Raw genomic sequence first — 14,601 nt, 5'->3', positions numbered from 1 at the left:
ATCACAGTAACCACAATCACAACCGCAATTTAAAACACTAGGTTACTCAGACAAGCTTTTGCCGAAGGGGAGAAATCTCTTATATGGAGTAGCTCTTAATGAAAATTAGGCCTTGAAAAAGATGGAGATTCGTGTGTAGATTTCCTAAGGAGCAAGATACTCATCTATTTCAGTCAAGATTGGAATTGTTGAGATGTTTGAAATATGTTATTGTATGAAGTTCTACATTGCGTAACATTGGAATAGAGAAGAGAAACCACTATTATATATTGGACTTAAGTCTCTTGTTATATTGTGTACCAATTAGAAACATCAAATGGGTCTTGAGTCCATGAGTGTGTTAGAGCTTGTAATCATTATTTTGTAATAATATACTAGTACCGCTCAAAGCTTATGGGACGTAGACATAAATGGTCGAACCTCGTTACCACAATCTAATGTCTTTTTCTCTTCTTTTGATTATTTGTGTTTTATTTGATTATTTGTTCCAAATGTTGAGCTACAATCACTCATGCTATACCAAAAATTATGAGACCCATTTTGTAAGTGAATAAAATAAAGAGTGAATATACACCATCACTATATGTTTGCGCATATACCAATTTAATTATTGAAAAAGGAAAATTCTAATTATCGTACATATAAGTAAAAATAGTCCATATTAAGAGTTATAAAAATGTTAAAATTGACCAATTTAACTTCGAGTGATATTTTTGGGCACCATTATGAGTTTTATAATTTTTGTAATACTAAATTAACACACAAAATTTGAATTGTGGGCAACATGTTTACTCTAAAATAAAAATAAAAGGAGTGATGATAAAGATGTTACTACTATGCCAAAGTGACGCTCCTTCACCTAGTGGGTTTTTATCCCCAAAATTATCACCCTTTCCTCATCTTATTTTTAGTTCAAATATACAACCAAGTATTTAAGTGACAATCTATATAGACCAGATGACTAGGCTGCTATCAACAAGTTATTGGATTAATAATGTAAGGTCTCATCATATCCTTAGGATAATTAAAATGTCAATGATTTGATTCTTGAGAATCCTATCTGTTAAGAGGAACAACTACCTACCTAAAAAATTATCAATTCTTTAATCATAGAGTGATAAATATCCTTAATAGTACAAAAAAGAATAACTAGACTGAGTTTCGTGCTTAAATGGAGAGATTCTAGACTAAAATATACTTTGTCGTGTAAGCTTATTCCTAATTTGATTCCCCGTCTTTTTGAAATCTAACCACCATACGCATACGACATATCTTTAATTGTCTTCTTTTTTAATTATCATGTAAAACTTATCTTCAAATAGCAAATCTATTCCATGATGTGTAGACATTAGAAAGAAATTCAGAATACAATAGCATCTAAGGCCTGGATCCTAAAGGCAATGTTTATAAAAATAAAATATTGTAGCACTTTGGAAGACGAATTAATATATTACCCAAATTTTTTTTATGTATTTCTATTTCAGTGACCTGATCCTTATGCGAGAGAAAAGTGAGTTGAAATTTATGTCCCACTTTGGCTGTTCTGGAAATGCACAGATGTCAGAGTGCTATAAAAAACAAGTAATGTTAACAGTGTAAAGCATCTTTGCGCTTGGGGTAATGACGCAGCTAATGAGGTTCTAGCCGAGGCGCGTCTATTGCTGGTTGAAAACTATTTCCAAACCCCCTCTTAGGCCTAGGTTCTGCCCTAGCCTTAGAGAATTTATGGATGGGCTCCCTTTGGGGTAAAGTCCTACAATACCTAGTTTAAATGTTATACAGTTTTCTTTGATATGGGTCGTTCACCTAGTATAATTTGGAGAGAGTATATTTTTATTATTATAAGTGTAGATACTAGTTCTAAGATTTGAAACTATAATTTTAGTTACTAAGCAACTACTTTATATTCCATGACCTGTCAACTAAATACAAAGTTTCTTCACAACCAAATAACTGAGAAGGTCAATTGCAGTTGAAAAAATTGGAGGAAAGTAGTCATACACATGTTTGTTTATACGCTAGCGAGACCCATGTGGGTTCTCATCAATTTGCATTAATCATGTACGAATGGAATAAGTAAAATACATGACCAAACACTGATTGTACTATGTATTCAAACATGTAATCTATCTGCTAAGAGGAACAACTACCTAGCTCAAAAATTATTAATTCTTTAATCATATGGTGATAGATATCCTGAATAGTACATAAAAGAATGACTAGACTGAGTTTCGTTCTTAAATGGAGAGATTCTAGACTAAAATATACTTTGTCGTGAAAGCTTATTCATAATTTGATTCCCCGTCTCTTTGAAATCTAACCAACATACGCATACGACATATCTTTAATTGTCTTCTTTTTTAATTATCATGTAAAACTTATCTTCAAATAGCAAATCCATTCCATGATGTGTAGACATTAGAAAGAAATTCAATATACAATAGCATCTAAGGCCTGGATTCTAAAGGCTATGTTTATGTAAATAAAATATTGTAGCACTTTGGAAGACGAATTAATATATTACCCAAACTTTTTCATGTATTTCTATTTCAGTGACCTGATCCTTAGGCGAGAAAAAAGTGAGTTGAAATTTATGTCCCACATTGGCTGTTCTGGAAATGCAGAGATGTCAGAGTGCTATAAAAAACAAGTAATGTTAAGAGTGTAACACATCTTTGCGCTTGGGGCAATGACGCAGCTAATGAGGTTCTAATCGAGGCGCGTCTGTTGCTGGTTGAAAACTATTTCCAAACCCCCTCTTAGGCCTAGGTTCTACCCTGGCCTTAGAGAATTTCTGGAAGGGCTCCCTTTGGGGTAAAGTCCTACAAGACCTAGTTTAAATGTTATACAGATTTCTTTGATATGGGCTGTTCACCTAGTGTAATTTGGAGATAGTAGATTTTTATTATTATAAGTGGAGATACTAGTTCTAAGATTTCAGACTCTAATTTTAGTTACTAAGCAACTACTTTATCTTCCATGACCTGTCAACTAAATACAAAGTTTCTTCACAACCAAATAACTGAGAAGGTCAATTGTAGTTAAATAATTTGGAGGAAAGTACTCATACACATGTTTGTTTATACGCTAGTGAGACCCATTGGGTTCTCATCAATTTGCATTAATCATGTACGAATGGAATAAGTAAAATACATGACCAAACACTGATTGTACTATGTATTCAAACATGTAATCTATCTGTTAAGAGGAACAACTACCAACCTCAAAAATTAGTAATTCTTTAATCATATGGTGATAGATATCCTGAATAGTACAAAAAAGAATGACTAGACTGAGTTTCGTTCTTAAATGGAGAGATTCTAGACTAAAATATACTTTGTCGTGAAAGCTTATTCATAATTTGATTCCCCGTCTCTTTGAAATCTAACCAACATACGCATACGACATATCTTTAATTGTCTTCTTTTTTAATTATCATGTAAAACTTATCTTCAAATAGCAAATCCATTCCATGATGTGTAGACATTAGAAAGAAATTCAATATACAATAGCATCTAAGGCCTGGATTCTAAAGGCTATGTTTATGTAAATAAAATATTGTAGCACTTTGGAAGACGAATTAATATATTACCCAAACTTTTTTATGTATTTCTATTTCAGTGACCTGATCCTTAGGCGAGAAAAAAGTGAGTTGAAATTTATGTCCCACATTGGCTGTTCTGGAAATGCAGAGATGTCAGAGTGCTATAAAAAACAAGTAATGTTAACAGTGTAACACATCTTTGCGCTTGGGGTAATGACGCAGCTAATGAGGTTCTAATCGAGGCGCGTCTGTTGCTGGTTGAAAACTATTTCCAAACCCTCTCTTAGGCCTAGGTTCTACCCTGGCCTTAGAGAATTTCTGGAAGGGCTCCCTTTGGGGTAAAGTCCTACAAGACCTAGTTTAAATGTTATACAGATTTCTTTGATATGGGCCGTTCACCTAGTGTAATTTGGAGATAGTAGATTTTTATTATTATAAGTGGAGATACTAGTTCTAAGATTTCAGACTATAATTTTAGTTACTAAGCAACTACTTTATCTTCCATGACCTGTCAACTAAATACAAAGTTTCTTCACAGCCAAATAACTGAGAAGGTCAATTGTAGTTAAATAATTTGGAGGAAAGTAGTCATACACATGTTTGTTTATACGCTAGTGAGACCCATTGGGTTCTCATCAATTTGCATTAATCATGTACGAATGGAATAAGTAAAATACATGCCCAAACATTGATTGTACTATGTATTCAAACATGTAATCTATCTGTTAAGAGGAACAACTACCAACCTCAAAAATTAGTAATTCTTTAATCATAGGGTAATAAATATCCTTAATAGTACAAAAAAGAATGACTAGACTGAGTTTCGTGCTTAAATGGAGAGATTCTAGACTAAAATATACTTTGTCGTGAAAGCTTATTCATAATTTGATTCCTTGTCTTTTTGAAATCTAACCAACATACGCATACGACATATCTTTAATTGTCTTCTTTTTTAATTATCATGTAAAACTTATCTTCAAATAACAAAGTCATTCCATGATGTGTAGACATTAGAAAGAAATTCAAAATAGAATAGCATCTAAGGCCTGGATCCTAAAGGCTATGTTTATGTAAATAAAATATTGTAGGACTTTGGAAGACAAATTAATATATTACCCAAACTTTTTTATGTATTTCTATTGCAGTGACCTGATCCTTAGGCGAGAGAAAAGTGAGTTGAAATTTATGTCCCACATTGGCTGTTCTGGAAATGCAGAGATGTCAGTGTGCTATAAAAAACAAATGATGTTAGCAGTGTAAAGCATCTTTGCGCTTGGGGCAATGACGCAGCTAATGAGGTTCTAACTGAGGCGCGTCTGTTGCTGGTTGAAAACTATTTCCAAACCCCCTCTTTGGCCTAGGTTTGGCCCTGGCCTTAGAGAATTTCTGGAAGGGCTCCTTTTGGGGTAAAGTCTTACAATACCTAGTTGAAATGCTATACTAGTTCTAATATTTCAAACTATAATTTTAGTTACTAAGCAATTACTCTATCTTCCATGGCCTGTCAACTAAATACATAGTTTGTTCACGGCCAAATAACTGAGAAGGTCAATTGCAGTTGAAAAAATTGGCGGAAAGTAGTCATATACATGTTTGTTTATATGCTAGTGAGACCTATGTGGGTTCTCATCAATTTGCATTAATCATGTACGAATGGAATAAGTAAAATACATGACCAAATACTGATTGTACTATGTATTCAAACATGTAATCGAATAGGATATAACCATAATAATAATAATAAGATAACGTGCCAAACTGTTCTACAAGGCAAGATTCTCATCAATACTTGGCTCGGTAGGTACATTTTCATTCCAATTGAGACAATCTGTTCTGGGGTGAGATGGAGTTGATGAAAGGAGATTCTTCTATCCCATATTTAATTGGTACTATAGCATGCAAAAGAAACCAAAATAATAGTATAAATTATAAACAGTTAAAAAAAAAAAGTATATATAGCAGAAACAGTACAAATGTAGTAGATTTTGTTTGGAAAATACATCATGCTCAGTGATAGGATTGCTGATGATGATTAGCAACCTATTAGGACATGTCTTTTACATCATGCATTCAGTTATATAAAAATTTATATCAATTCCAATTTACATCCATACAGTACTAAAATGATGTTTATCACAACATTTGGGTCAAAAAGACTAATTCAATAGGTGGAGTATCTAAAGCCTGAAACCCAAATTTCTAGTGTTAAGTTTAAAACTGGAGTTATTAGATGAGGCACGAAAGGATTGATTGTTTAAACTGGGATTATATTATATAACCCAGAGTCCGTTAGTTAATCTTGTTAGGATTTAATATGTATATAAGTGTAAGTATTTTTTACACTGTCAGTAAATTATCCACTATTCATATTTTAACTATCATTGACACTCAAACAGAAGTAATACAAGCCAGTAGTGGATGATGTGATTACAATGTTAAAAACTTAATATTGACAGAGTGTGTATAGATTTTAAAATTTTCTCTCTACAAACGACGATACATCCTCAACTTCTAACTCCAGCTACCCCGGTCTGTAACTAACAAACTCAATTAAAATCTATCACTGTTAACATCATCATCCACTGTATTTTTAATAGCATAGAGACCACTTAGTTTGTCAGGAGTATTTGGCACTGCTGGTACAAATGGTTAACATTTGTATGGTAAATTTAGTTGTTGCCGAATTATGATTTGGGGATGGTGTTCTTATAAACCAGATCCTGGGCATGTTGTCAATAATAATTTTTGCATTTGATTTAATCAATAATTTGCAAATTGGTTTACTACCCCTCATGTTCGATTTTATGGCCACTCCTCCACACTACTTAGCCTAATATTTGATGTGGGACCTATACTAATACATATAAATCTCTTATCTACTACAATCTTTACAAGTGCATTAAGAGACCAACCCTGTAACAAAGTAATAGGATGCTTATTGTGATATTCATTAGATTAGGAATAGGAAAGGATATGATTGTTGATGATTTAGATTTAATTAAATAATTAATATTTTTAGATTGTCATTCTATTATTGTAAGATAATGACATTTATATGGTTATCATCATCTTAAGATTTCTTTATTCTCTATAGATAGTGTCTTTATCCATTTATGAAAGAGAATCAATCAACGAAATATAAATTTTATTTATAATATTATTTCTTTCCTTAGGAGTAGATTAATTAATAGTTTAATTTCTTCACATGAGGAATTTGTTCCCTATCACAAATTACACACTAAAAAACTCACCGGTCATCATTCTTAGTTCTTCTAGTAAATCATCACACAAGAAGAATCACCTTCAGTTCAGATTGTAGACATTTTCAGACTCTATACCTCTGCTTTCTGCTGTAATTCCTGCATTTACAACTGCTTACTATGCATTGATACATATACTGTTTCATGAAGTATGAAATGAGGGGCAGATATATGGTCTATTTCATTGCTTAATTGACTATGACTTAGTAAACAAAGGTAACAAATATATCATAATAGGGTGTTTTTTACATTCAAGGCTAGAGACAAGTGTTTTTTTCCATATAGAAATAACGTATTTGATCTCAAATTTTACTTTTCTAGAATCTTGCTTAACATGTGAAATTATTTCAACATCATGAGATTTTTTGTTCCATTTCAATTTCAGAAAGAGCTATGCAATTACCAAAATAGTGCCTAATGTTTATTCAGTGACTATGGAAAGAATAGCACATTGATAAGGTTAACTATGGATCCCCACTTAACCAACAAATACTTAGAGGATACAAGTTAACTTCTCTATGAATCCATTGACCTTTGTATTGATGAAAAATAGTCAGCATGAGCCAAATATAAATTGGAAGTGCGACTCAGGTTCCCACCTAGTAGGGTCTAAGGAGGATAGTTGTATGTAGTTTTGCTCTCAAATGAAGAATTTGTTTCCAGCATAATACCATGACATGTAACATATTTTTGGAGCCAAGATTCCTAGCCAAATGAGAGATACCAGAAATGCTTGGCTTGCCCTCTCACCATCAAAATTTACAAGAGGCATTAACAATGAATTTTTCGATTTTTTCATATGTTTAGTAGCATGCTTTGGGGGTGTTGATATATGTGCTATAATGGTATGGAACCTTCATAAGTATCTTGACCTCAAAAGTTCCATGAGCTGGGTTGCAAAGAAGGAATTAAAATTAAGATTAATTTAGAGTAAATTACAATGACACCCCCTGAGTTTTAGTGAAATTACACAAACCACCTCTCACTTTTCTACCCCTACACAAACCTCTCCTATTTTTAGACCTTCATTACATTGACCACCCCTGCATAAGAAAGAAGTGTAATCTTTTAAACAAAAAATGTGATAAATGCAATTAAGTTAAACAAAACATGATATATTGTGTAGACAAGTCTAAATAATATACAAATCAATGTATCTTTATTATTTTTTGTTACAAAATGCATCAACAATTCTAAATAAATATTGTTTAAATCGCTCTTATAATATAGTGTAACGAACCAAAAATAATAAAGAAATATTGACTCATATATTATTTGGGCGTGTCTCCACACTATATCATGTTTTGTTTAGCTTAATTGCATTTATCACATTTTTTGTTTAAAAGATTACACTTATTTCTTATGCAGAGGTGGTCAATGTAATGAAAGTTTAAAAATAGGGGAGGTTTGTGTAGATGTAGAAAAGTGAGGGGTGGTTTGTGTAATTTCACTAAAACTCAGGGGGTGGTTTGTGTAGATGTAGATGCAGAGGTGGTCAATGTAATTTACTCATTAATTTATAATAGCTAGTAATTCTCCCTTTGAGTAACTGTGAGTGAGAAGAGTTCTGGGATGTAAAAAAGAGATTAATAGAGTGAGAATCAAAATTGTTGTACATCCATACCCATCAACTTTTGCACGAACAAGATTATTTATACTTGTGAGATCAACTTACTTTTTTAAGCTTATAGATAAGTTATTAAAATAAGTTTTTTTAGCTTATCTAAATGATACAAAAAAAACTTATTAAGGGTGCATTTGTTTAGTCTTTGAAGAAAAAAATTCCAAAAATATTTTTGACAATAACAATTTATTTAAAATCAGAATTTATTTTGTATCTGATTGCAATTTGTATTAGTGATTCTTCCTTTCCTCTCCTTGCACAAATTTATTAGTGACTCTTCTTGTACCCAAAAAAGATATTGTCTTTTTGAGGCAAATACAATTTTTGGATATTCTTAAAAGATTTTAATTGGCTTCAGGCAAAAAAAAATTAGAGTTTTCTTTCGATCCAAATGTATTAGGATGTTTGGTTACTAACATGTAATAGGATATGGCCCAAATACAATCTAAAGTAATTAGACTGCAGCTATATTATTGTGACTCAATATTACACCACATTTGGAGGATGATATAATTCGAATGTCACCACAACCACAGTTACATGATGGTGCCACAATTTGATACAATGTCATGCACACAGCTCAGTAGTATCTGCCCATATTCTTACTTCTTTAGTGATAGCATACCAATGCGGTTTCTGGACTCAGTTTGCTCCTCCTGACATAACCAAAACAACTTCTGCTAACCTTAAACATATGTAAAGCAGAAATTTTGCAACAGAAATGATCAGCATAAGATCCAAAATGGGGACAGTTGATAAGCATCACAAATATAAACACCCTACTTTGTCATAAACTCCATAAAAATAAGGCAAGGCTCACTCTTAATAGAGTAGGGATGCTCTCCATCACAGAAGAGAGAAATGTCATTATAAATGTAAAGAAAATGATAGAAGTGTCTTTTTATTTTGCTTTTTATTTTGTACAACACTTATAAATGTAAAACAAAGCTTCATGTGCATGGAAAGTATATCAATAGCTTGGAAATAGATAAGTAATTAATGTTCACCTCATATGTCATGTTATCAATATCAAGTCTCCAGTCTCTGAACCGGTCAAGTGAATTTAATCGTCCACCGATTAGTACACTACCTTGAACCAAAATCTTCCAAGTGAAAGCAACAAAGCCAAGAAATGTAATATTAGTTCTTGATTACAAAAAGATTTAAACCAAGACAAGATTGGATATAACTAGGGCTGTTCATGGTTTCACAGTTTTTAGGATTGGTTCTCAAAGCATACTGATTTTAGAAACTGGATTTATAGATGGTAATTAGAAAACCGGACTGTACATTTGGTCAACCAGTTATGAACTAAAGTGGCTATTACCAAATTGGCAAATTGATTCACGAAGCCAAATTGCACATCTGGTTCTCAGTCTTCTTCACTTTGCACTATCACTGATCTAGTTCGCGAAAATGAGCTGCTGGAATCAGCACATCAACCTTGGACGCTGTTTGTCGGCAAAAGATTTCCAGCGAATCGTCGTAGCCAGAAAATCACCATAGCCAGTGAGCATTCTGGCCAATATTTCGATGAATCATCGGTGTTCAATGTCAGCTGCAACAAGTTCTCTAGATCCACCATTGTTGTAAGCTTTGAAGCTTCGCTTCTCTTTCAGCTTCAAGAAGTTCCACAGATCCATCATTGTTGCAAGGTGTGAAGCTTTGTTGCACACCCTCAAATCTACATGGCACCGTCAATGCATCTTCAGACCCCACTAGGTGGTAGCATGCATTTGGATTTTCTGAACAGCCCTGGATATAACATAATGCTTCAATAGGCTTGCATTTTCATTATAAAATTAAGCCAGTTCCTTTAAACAGAATAATGCTAGACATTTAATATGCAATTCTAACCAGTTCCTTTAATTTTGGGTACAATATATTGTCTTAACAAGTTGCCAAACATGTAAAAAGCACATGTCAATCAGCAACTTAGGCATAGCACTATAGCAGCATTAAAAATATTCTAAGAAAAGCTCTTCTTGTTTGAAGATGAAGAAAGAATGACAAGAGCACAAGAAAGACTTGAGCTATATAAAACAAGAAGAATAGAAAAAAATACCTCAATCTTATTATTAAGATTCTTGAATGAATTACTTACAAGCAACTAGAAAGTACTATTTATAGAAAACCTTAAGGCTAACCTAACTAAAATAACCGAATATGATCACATTGATCATATTTAACATGTGCATAATTAATTGCTTAACAAACAAGTAACAAACTTTCTGTTGAGATTGCTCTTGGCAGATGTGTTTGACACTATCTAAGTCCTGGTGCAGATTGGCTCAGTCAGATGACCTCATGCCTTGGCCAGGCAAGTTCTTGTGCAGTTTGGCTTGGTCAGGCAAGTTCTGTCCCGTCTCAGTCACGATTTTGATCTAAATGATTGAGTCTTCATTTTCTTCGGTCACGATGGTAGTTTCCTCGAACAAGATGGAATATTCTCGGTCATGTGTATATTTTGCTCGATGAAAGTCGATTGTGGCTCGATTATGTGTAAAGCAACCATAGGTTGTCCCATGGTTAAGCATATGGTTGAAGTTGGTGTGTCTTTGTGTGTGTTGTTGAAGTTAATTTGGTGTATATTGTTTGATAAATATGTTATGAACCACGGAAACTTAAGCAACTTCAAAGTGTATCAATCAGTTAACAATTAAAGAAACCAAATTTTGCTAAATTTCTATAAATCACATTCAATCACACTGAAAGGGTATTAGAGTATGAGCCAACCTCAGCAAAACCATGAGAGGAATCATCAGATAAAGGATCTTGAATATGGCAATAGTATGGAGCCACAGGTCCAAAGGATTCTGAAGCTGCGAAAATGTCGGGATCAGTGTCCAGAAACAATATTGTTCCTGGAGTGACAGGACACCTTCCCAAATAAGATGAACTTTGCCAGTATGTTAGTGATGAAATATAGTGATTTATTTCAAAATTATACAAATCCAAAAGCAATTGAAGCTAAAATGATGATAAACCTGAAGAGAAACACAATTCAAACAAAAAACTCAGGAAGCAAATCACTCCCATGTATATCTAAAATACAAACAATAAACATACACAAACACAAAAATTCAATCATTTTTCTTCTTCTTCACTTTTATATAGTTCAAATTCAATCACAAAATGTTTATCAAAATAAGAAGGAAAAAAATGTAATAACAAAATGTATTGCATTCTCAAGACACTAGCTTAACTACTATTAAAACTTAAAAGGATGCATAACAAACCAATAAAGAACCTTCCTTGATGTTACAAGTGCTGCAATTTACTAGAAGCGACTAGAAGGTGTTGCAATTTAATAGAAGCAACTAGAAGATTAAGGAATAGACTAAGATCTTTATGTCATTCAGTTGTGCTTCTAGAATAATATAGAGTAATGAGGAAGCTATGGCAATGCTAGGCTATAAATAGGCATTTGACATTTCACATGGGAATGAAAAAAAGAAACCACGTATCCAAGCTAAAGAATTCTCCCCTGCATCTTTTCTAAGTGCGTGAAAGCGACTATATTAATAAATCTGCTTTTTACACTTTGTTGCTTCAATTATACCTCTAAAAATTCTAATAGTTATAAACAGTGGCATCAGAGCTACGTTCGGTCATACACTGGACGTAAAATTTTATTCTATCCATTTTCAACTACCTCTAAAAATCTCATATACATCCTAAACCATCTTTATACACCTTGAGTTATGGCTAGAACTATTCAATCATCATCTATTCCTATCCTAATTTTCACCGGAGAAAACTATGATTTTTGGAACACAAAAATGACTACTTTCTTCCTGTCCTAAGATTTGTGGGATATTGTAGAAGAATGATTCACTACTCCAGATAATACTTCAACTCTTACCGTGGCTCAGAAAAAGGAGTTGAAAGAGAATGTGCAAAAGGATACAAATGCGTTATTTATTCTACAACAAGCCTTGGTGGAGACTATCTTTCCAAGAATAATGGGAGCTACAAGTGCCAAAAAAGCATGGGATACACCAAAGGAGGAGTTTCATGGTAGTGTTAAGGTACGCACCATTAAACTTCAAACTCTTAGGCGTGAGTTTGAATTACTTAAGATGAAAGAGTCTGAGACCATAAAAGACTATTATTCTAAAATAAAAGAAATAGTCAATCAAATGAAAGCCTATGGGGAAAATATTCTTGACAAAAGAATTGTTGAGAAAATTCTGATTTCAATTCCCCAAAAATATGACTCAATAGTTACTACGATTGAGCAAACCACAGATTTGTCTACTCTATCGGTAACAGAACTAATGGGCTCTCTAGAAGCTTATGAGCAAAGATTGAGTAGGCATGATGAAGGTTCACTAGAAAATGCCTTTCAATCAAAGCTCAGACTAAGGTTTCACAATAAAGAATATCAAAGAAGAAATAATATTGGTGCGAACATTCTAGAAACAAAGAGATTTCTAAAGATTTCTCTAGAAACAATCAAGCAAAATATCCTCCATGCGACATATGCAAGAAGTCAAGCCATTCAGAAAAATATTGTCGATATCGAGGAAAGATACAATACCAATATTGCAAAAGATTTGGGCACTCAGAATTGTCGATATCGAGGAAAGATACAATGCCAATATTGCAAAAGATTTGGGCACTCAGAGCAAAATTGTCGCAACAAAAATAATCATCAGGCCAATTTCACTGAAGAATGCAAACATGACCAACAACTATTCTATGCCAACCAAGTCTGTAGTCGTGATAAAGAAGAAAACTGGTACTTGGATAGTGGTTGTAGTAACCACATGGCTAAGGATGGGAGCATTTTTAAAGACATTGATGAGTCTGTCAGAGTGCAAGTTCGATTGGGTAATGACGTCATGGTTGAGTCCAAAGGCAAGGGAACTGTCATGGTGGAGACACAATCATATACGCGACTTATTAAAGATGTCTTACTAGTTCCTAACCTTTAAGAAAATCTCTTGAGTATTGACCAAATGATGGAAAAGGTTACTCTCTCCACTTTGAGGGAGATACATGCAATATATATGACAATAATAGAAAGCTTGAAATAGCCCAAGTTAAAATGGAGAAAAGAAATAGAAGTTTTCCAATAACTTGGAAATATGCTACTAACATCGCCATGAAGGTTCAAATTGATGAATCATGGCTATGGCATCGAAGATTTGACCAATTAACAATTAAGCCTTAAAGCTATTATATCATAAAAGAATGATGAAGGATCTTCCATGCATCCAAGAGAATGAAGGAGCTTGTGAAGGATGTCTACTTGGGAAGCAACATAGACTACCATTTTCAAGTGGGAAAGCTTGGAGAGCAAAACACTTGTTGGAGCTCATCCATACTGACATATGTGAACCAATGAGGACGCCATCACTCACTAATAACAGGTACTTCATCCTCTTCATTGATGACTTTTCTAGAATGACATGGGTCTATTTTATAAAAGAAAAATCAGAAGTCTTTGGAGTATTCAAGAAGTTTAAGGCCTTTGTCGAGAAGCAAAGCGGAAAACATATAAAAGTACTCAGAAGCGGTCGTGGTAAAGAGTACAACTTTCACGAGTTTGATAAATTTTATGAGGATGAAGACATAAAGCATCAACTCATGGTTGCTTACACTCCACAACGAAATGGGGTGTCTGAAAGAAAAAGCTGCACGGTCATGGAGATGGCTAGATTGATGTTCAAGGAGAAAGGTTTGCCAAACACCTTTTGGGCCGAAGCAGTTTACACAACTGTCTACATAATGAACAGATGTCCAACAAAGGCAGTCGAAGGTAAAACTCCTATAGAAGCTTGAAGCGGTAGAAAGCTATCAGCTAAACATCTAAGAGTCTTTGGATCCATCTGTTATATACATGTCCCAAAAGAAAAGAGACACAAACTAGAAGACAAGACGATATAAAGCATCTTCTTGGGATATATCACACGGTCAAAAGGCTATCGCATATACAATCTAGAAACGAAGAAACCTATCATTAGTCGAGATGTTGAAGTTGATGAAAGCGCCGCTTGGAACTGGAATGAAGGCAGGATTGAGAGACACAATACCAACACAATAACCACAAGTAACTGGGGAAGTAGAAGAAACAACAGAAGATCCAGGTACGCCAACTACACTCCCATATGAACAATCATCACCAGAATCTTCTCCGAAACGAGTAAGATCTTTGGTAGATATAT

The 14,601-nt window shown here is 33.7% G+C and overlaps 1 long non-coding RNA gene across 1 annotated transcript; it reads right to left on the bottom strand.

Annotated features, from left to right (window-relative positions):
* LOC109343554 lies at positions 1,603 to 3,929 on the bottom strand. Its single transcript, XR_002107231.1, has 3 exons — positions 3,845 to 3,929; positions 3,626 to 3,631; positions 1,603 to 1,696 (listed from the first exon to the last, which is right to left on the bottom strand). It is a non-coding gene; the product is annotated as an uncharacterized LOC109343554 (long non-coding RNA).

This window comes from Lupinus angustifolius, chromosome LG03 (assembly GCF_001865875.1).
Source record: "Lupinus angustifolius cultivar Tanjil chromosome LG03, LupAngTanjil_v1.0, whole genome shotgun sequence".
NCBI lineage: Eukaryota > Viridiplantae > Streptophyta > Magnoliopsida > Fabales > Fabaceae > Lupinus > Lupinus angustifolius.
Note: the sequence above shows the minus strand (reverse complement) of the source record. Positions and strands in the feature narration are given on the sequence as shown.